General features: G+C 45.0%; 1 pseudogene; it reads left to right on the forward strand.

Annotated features, from left to right (window-relative positions):
• The first annotated feature begins 4,396 nt into the window (after positions 1-4,396).
• On the forward strand, positions 4,397-5,840 carry LOC103261990 (annotated as a pseudogene).
• The last annotated feature ends 1,136 nt before the right edge of the window (positions 5,841-6,976 follow it).

A 6,976-nucleotide genomic window follows, 5' to 3' on the forward strand; every position in this document is an offset into this window, starting at 1 on the left:
GCTACCACGCCCGGAAGATTTTTGATTTATTGTAGAGATGAGGTCTCGCTGCCCAGGCGGGTCTCGAACCCGCGGGCTCAGGCAATCCACTCACCTCAGCCTCCCAAAGGCGCGGGATTACAGGCTGAGCCACCGAGCCCGGCTGTCCTGATTTGCTTCTTATGTATAGTTTGCTAGAGCAACTGTAGGCATCATGCTCTTGTCCCCTCTACACCTAAGTCTATGTAACCAAAAACAAGGAACATTTTATCACATAGCCATAATTATATTATCCCTGTCACATCAGATTATCAGTAATTTCTTCAAATTAGTTAACTCCTAATTACTTCCAAATATAAACAGTTATGTCCCACGTAACATGTTTCAGTCAATTGTGGGCCATATATACTGCAGTGGTCCTATAAGATTGATTATAATGGAGTATATAGAAACCTGATCAATGGAAAATGGCACTTGATATTGGCATTGCAGCTCAAGTAGGGGAAATGATTGATATTCAGTAATGGTGCAGGGACGTTTGGTTTTCCACATAAAAATGTGTAGATACAAGTATGCATACCATCTTGGTTTGTGTAAGTACACAGTATGATTTTCCTACAACAAAATTGCCTAATGGTGTCTTTCTAGAATGTATCCTTGTCAGTAAGCAAAGTATGACTGTATTTATGTATATTCACATTTCCTTAATTGTTCCCCAATTATAGCAATGTTTTAAAGCCAGCGTCCGATCAAAAACCAGACACTACATTTTTCTAGAGGCTGTTCCATCATTCTGTCAACTTGACAGCTTCTGGTTGTGATTTTGTGATTTGTGATAGGATCGCTGAATTGCACTGTCATGTGTCCACTGCTGCGATGGAGCAACTACAGTTCTATAAAGTGCATTCCCTGCTAATGGCAACGAGGTGCAGGATTCCATGTCAGTGGATCAAACGTTCTTGGGTAGAGGTGCTGGCTGAAGCCATATAAGCAGGAAAGAGAAACCCATAGTCAGAATAAGCATCAGTTCCAGTCCGGTTCAATTGCTGTCCTTCCTAAATGGAAAGGACCCAATGTATTCAGCCTGTCATCATGTGGCTACTTAGTGTTCTTGAATGATGGTGCCATATGTGTTGCTTACTCTCTGTTGCTGGTGGGTTTGACATTCGGCATCAGCAGTAGCTAGATAAGACTTAGTCAGTGGAAACTTCTGCCATAAGGCTTAGTCAGTGTCTTCCATCTTTGCCACTACATTTATGCATCAATTGTGCCAGTACTGTAGTGACTGATGGAAGAGGTTGGCTAATTGACTGAATCATTTTGTCTTCTTGTTTACTGGTAGATACCTACTCTACAGATCTTCATACTTTGTATCTATTCCATAAGTCAGTCCATCCTAATGCCTCTTTCTCAGAAGTCTTTTTCTCCAATCTGACAAATTTGTTTCCAGAGTCTTGACCTGCAAGCCAAGCTGATTGATCATGAGTTAATACATCCTTACTTCAAATAACTTCTCTTTCCATGCAAATTGATGTCAAAATGCACAGTCCAAAGTTTTGTCCTCTGAAATCATTAATTTTTGAGTTAAATTTAATTTTTTAAATTTTTAACAGACAAAAATTATACATATTTTGTAGTGTATAACATGATGTTTCAAAATATGTATACATCGTGAAATGGCTAAATCAAGCTAACATGCATTACGTCACATACTTATCTTTTTTCTAGGATGAGAATAACTTAAAATCGACTCCTAGCAATTTTTATGTATCCAGTATTTTGTTGTTAACTGTAGTCACCATGTTGTCCAATAAATCTCTTGAACAGATTCTTCACATCTAACTGAATTTTTGATCCTTTGACCAACATCTCCATTTGTATGTAGCTCCATATGAATTCAAGGATATTTTTTTCTGTTTATGTGAAAAATGCCATTGGAATTTTGATAGAGATTACATTGAATCTATAGATTGCTTTGGGTAGTATGAACTTTTTTTTGTTTTAGTTGGAGTTTCACTCTGTTGTCCAGGCTGGAGTGCAGTGGCACGCTCATGGCTACCGCAGCTTTGACCTGCTGGGCTCAGGTGATCCTTCCGCCACAGCCTTCCAAGTAGCTGGAACTCCAGGCATGCACCACCATGCTCAGCTAATTTTTCTCGATCTATTTTAGAGATGAGGTCTCACCAAGTTGCTTAGACTGGTTTCAAACCCCGGACTCAGGCAATCCTCTTGGCCTCCCAAAGCGCTGGGATTACAGACTTGAGCCACTGTGCCCAGTCCTGGACATTTTAACAATATTAATTCCTCCAATCTGTCAACATGAGATATCATTCCATTTGCTTGTGTTGAATTTCTTTCATCAACGTGTGGTTTTTGTTTTTGTTTTTTTAAGAAACAATCTGTCATGCAGGCTGGAGTGCAGTGGTGCACTGCAGCCTTGAACGCCTGGTCTCAAGCAGTCCTCCCTCTTCAGCCTCCTAAGTAGCTGGAAATACAGGCATGCACTACTATGCCTGGCTAATTTGGTGTTTGTGTATGTGTGTGGAGATGGGGGTGGTCTCGCTATGTTGGCTAGGATGACCTTGAATTCCTGGCCTCAAGCAATCCTCCTGCCTTAACTTCCCAAGTAGCTGGGACTATGAGCACACCCCATCACACCTGGCTAATTTGGTTTTTTGTACAGACTGGGTCTTGGTATGTTGCCCAGGCTAGCCTCAAACTCTAGACCTCAAACAATCCTTCCACCTCAGTCTCTCAAAGTACTGGAATTATAGGTGTGAACCACCATGCTCAGTCTCATCAATATTTAATGGTTTTCAGTGTACAGGTCTTTCACCTCTTTGGTTACATTTATTCCTCAAGTTTGTTTGGTTTGGGGATTATTTTCTTTTATTTGTTTGTTTCTTTTCTTTTCTTTCTTTTTTTTTTTTTTTTTTTTAGAGACTAGGTCTCACTATGTTACCTAGGCATCTTGAACCTAGGCTCAAGCAATTCTCCCATCTCTGCCTCCCAAAGTGCTGGCTTACATGTATGAGCCACTGTGCTAGGCCTGGATTGTTTTCTTGATTTCTTTTTAAGATAGTTCCTCGTAAGTGTATGCAAATGCTATTGCTTTTGTATATTGATGTTGTATCCTTCATGTTTACTGAATTTGTTTCAGCAGGAATTTTTGCTGGAAATCTTAGAGTTTTCTTGTTTGTTTTTTGAGTCGAGGTTTCACTCTGTCACCCAGGCTGGAGAGCAGTGGCATGACCACAACTCACTACATCCTCAACCTCCTGAGGCTCAGGCAATCCTTATGCCTTAGCCTCCTGAGTAGCTGGGACTAAAGGTGCACACCATCACACCTGGCTTTTTTTTAATTTTTTTGTGTAGACAAGGTCTTGCTATGTTGTCTAGGCTAATCTTGAACTTCTGGATTCAAGTGATCCTTCTGCCTTGGCCTCCCAAAGTGCTGGGATTACAGGTATGAGACACCACGCAGGGCCTAGAATTTGCTAAGTATAAGATCATGTTGTCTGCAGAGACAATTTCCCTTCTTCCTTTCTTATTTGAATGCCTTTTATTTCTTTCTCTTGCCTAATTGCTCTGGCTAGAATTTCCAGTACTATGTTAAAGAGAATTGGAAAGACTAAGTATCCTTGTCTTGTTTCTGATCTTAGAGGAACTTTCAACTTATTACTGTTGAGTATGATGTTAGCTGTGGGCCTATCATACATATATGACAGTTAAATGTCATACATATGCCCTTATTGTGTTCTATGGCCCTCTATCCCTAATTTGGTGAGAGTTTTTATGATGGAAGGATGTAGACTTTGTAAAATGCTTTTCTAGGCCTGGCTCAGTGACTCTACCTGTAATCTCAGCACTTTGGGAGGCCGAGGTGAGTGAATTGCTTGAGCCCACAGGTTCAAGACCACCCTGGGCAACTTGGCGAGACCTCATCTCTATAATAAATTTTTTTTTAAAAATTAGCTGGGCATGATAGTGTGCACCTGTAGTTCTGGCTACTTGAAGGCTGAGGCAGAAGGATCGCCAGAGCCAGCAGATCGAGGCTGCAGTGGCTATGAGCATGCCACTGCACCCCAGACTGGGTGACAGCATGAGATTCCAACTAAAAAAAAATTAATAATAATTTCTGCATCTATGGAGATGTTCATATGGTTTTTGTCCTTCATTCTGTTAATGATTTCACTTATGTTAAACCCTCCTTGGGAGGACTGATTTCACTTATGTTAAACCCTCCTTGGGAGGACTGATTTCACTTCTTGGGAGGACTGATTTCACTTATGCTAAGCCCTCCTTGGGAGGACTGAGTCTATTGCCATCTTTCCAAAGCTGGCATAGGCAGCCATAGTTTTTGGCTTACATCTGCATCCTGAGCTGATCTTTCAATAAAAAAAGTTTAGCGGGGCCTGGTCCGGACTCGCCACCGCTGCCATATTCCTGCGGCAGCTTTCTTACTTTGTGCATCTTCCAGGCTTGCGATCTTGCTTCCGGAGCCATGTCAGAAGGAGTTGACTTGATTGACATCTACGCCGACGAGAAGTTCAAACAGGACCCAGAGTTCAACAATACAGATCAGATTGACCTGTATGGTGATGTGCTGATGGCCACCTCACAGTCCTCAGATGACGGAAGCAGCAGCACTGAGCCACCTCCTCCTGGTCGTCAGGAGCCATCTCCCAAGCCCAACAACAAGACCCCTGCAATTCTGTATACCTACAGTGGCCTGCGTAACAGACGAGCTGCCGTCTATGTGGGCAGTTTTTCCTGGGTATGCTGAGGTGGTGGTAGCCTCTGAAAACTCTGTACACAAATTGTTGGAACTCTTACCAGGAACAGTTCTTAATGGAGAAAAAGTGGATGTGAGGCCAGCCACCCAGCAAAACCTGTCACGGTTTGAGGCACAGGCTTGGAAACGTGAGTACGTCCGAGTCCCAAGAGGAGGAATACCTCCACAGGCCCACTCCCAAGATTCTAGTGATTCTGCTGATGGATGAGCCACACCCTCTGAGAACTTTGTACCCTCATCAGCTCATGTGCATAAGCCCCCCAGTATGCTGCCCTACTTCAATCGCCCTCCTTCAGCCCTTCCCCTGATGGATCTGCCTCCACCACCAAGTCCACCCCCACCACCTCTCTCCTCAAGCTTTGGGGTCCCTTCTCCTCCTCCTGGTATCCACTACCAGCATCTCATGCTCCCCTCTCCTCGATTACCTCCTCATCTTGCTGTACCTCCCCCTGGGGCCATCCCACCTGCCCTTCACCTCAATCTAGCTTTCTTCCCCCCACCAAATGCTACAATGGGGCCTCCACCAGATACTTACATGAAGGCCTCTGCACCCTGTAACCACCATGGCAACCGAAATTCGGGCCCTCCACCCTCTACGGTGAGTGAGGCTGAATTTGAAGAAATCATGAAGCAAAACAGAGCAATTTCCAGCAGTGCCATTTTCAAAGCGTATTTGGAGCCAGTGCAGGGGATTACCGTGATGCAGTTGAGACGCCGCTCACAGCCATTGCAGTTATCAAACAGTCCCCGGTGGCCAATGAAGAGCGTTGCCGTGTCCTCATCTCCTCTCTTAAGGGCTGTCTTCATGGCATCGAAGCCAAGTCCTACAGCCTGAGTGCCAGTGGGAGCTCTTCCAGGAAATGACATCGGCCCCAGGAAAGGTCACCTAGCAGGTCCCGGGAGAGCAGCAGGAGGCATCGGGATCTGCTTCATAATGAAGATCGGCATGATGATTATTTCCAAGAAAGGAACCAAGAGCATGAGCGACACCGGGATAGAGAACGGGACCGGCACCACTGAGAAAGGAGTCTGGTGGGAAGTAAATGTTTTTTTAATGGACTTACCTCTCCTCGCCTTGATCAGGAGTAAAGGATGGAGGCCGCTCTATCACTCCCCCTTCCTCCAAACCCCTAACTCCCTCCAGACACTCAGGGAATACCCTCTGCCCCACAGGACTGAAGATTGCTTGGCAGCCCTCCCAACCCCACACCTCCTATTTGCCAGGGGAAAAAACCTAAAGACTTCGTGTGGTTGGGAGGGGTGGCAGACAGGAAGAAAACATGTCCAGGTGCCTGGTCTCCATAGAGAATGGTGCTTTGTCTGAGGAAATGTATGGTTTCTGATTCTCCAGGAGCAGTTCAATGTGAGGCTGATGGGAAGACTTCCCTCCCCCCCAAAAAATGGATCCTCCATGCGGGATCTAGGAGAGTGGCTGGGTGTGCCAAAATATGGCCAGGGTCCTGCCCTCAGCACTAGATTCCATGGGCCCAAGAGGGTCCAGACCCCTTGATAGCATACCACTTCTTTGTTTAAACTCCTCTATCTTCTCAGTCCTTTTGAGGAGGGACCTTGAGAACAGAAATTACCTTATGAAAAGTTCCTTCTGTTCCTGCTTTGCCCTCTCACATACTGACGGTTCTTTCCCTCACAGAGGGCTGAATCCTTTCCCCTCTGCTGTTTGGCCTTCTCAGTGGACTTGCCCCTCCCAAGCAGAGAAGGCCTGTGAGGTTACTTTCTGCTGGGAAGACTGGCAGAGCCAGTTACCATCCTCGGCTGCTTAGTGCTTGGTTGCATCTTGCAATAACCATCTTTTAGTTCCCTTTCCCTGGGGCTTTTCCATTGAACACATGGAGCTCTTCCCCAAGAAGCCTGCTTCCTTGTTTTAGAGGAAGTTACTGCCATTGGGAGATGGGACATTGGGACTTCAGCAATGAAGAGCCCTTATGAAGTACCAGGCGGAGTAGGAAGGAGGCAGTTGGGCAGGTGGGGCCTACTTGCACTGGTGTTTCTTTTTTCAGGTTTGATGTAAGCATGGGCTTGCATCCCCCAGGTACATACTTTTACTTGTTGTGGGATAACCTGGCACTGACAGGCAGGTAAAGTCACAAATGTGGTGTCTTGTCATCTTTTGACTATTGACTTAGTGGCTCCTCTCTCTCTGCCTGGAGGTACTTCCTACCTCTGATAAGGAGCAGGAAGAAA

The sequence above is a fragment of the Carlito syrichta genome, unplaced genomic scaffold (assembly GCF_000164805.1).
Source record: "Carlito syrichta isolate Samal-C Ts95f unplaced genomic scaffold, Tarsius_syrichta-2.0.1 Scaffold304275, whole genome shotgun sequence".
Taxonomy (NCBI): domain Eukaryota; kingdom Metazoa; phylum Chordata; class Mammalia; order Primates; family Tarsiidae; genus Carlito; species Carlito syrichta.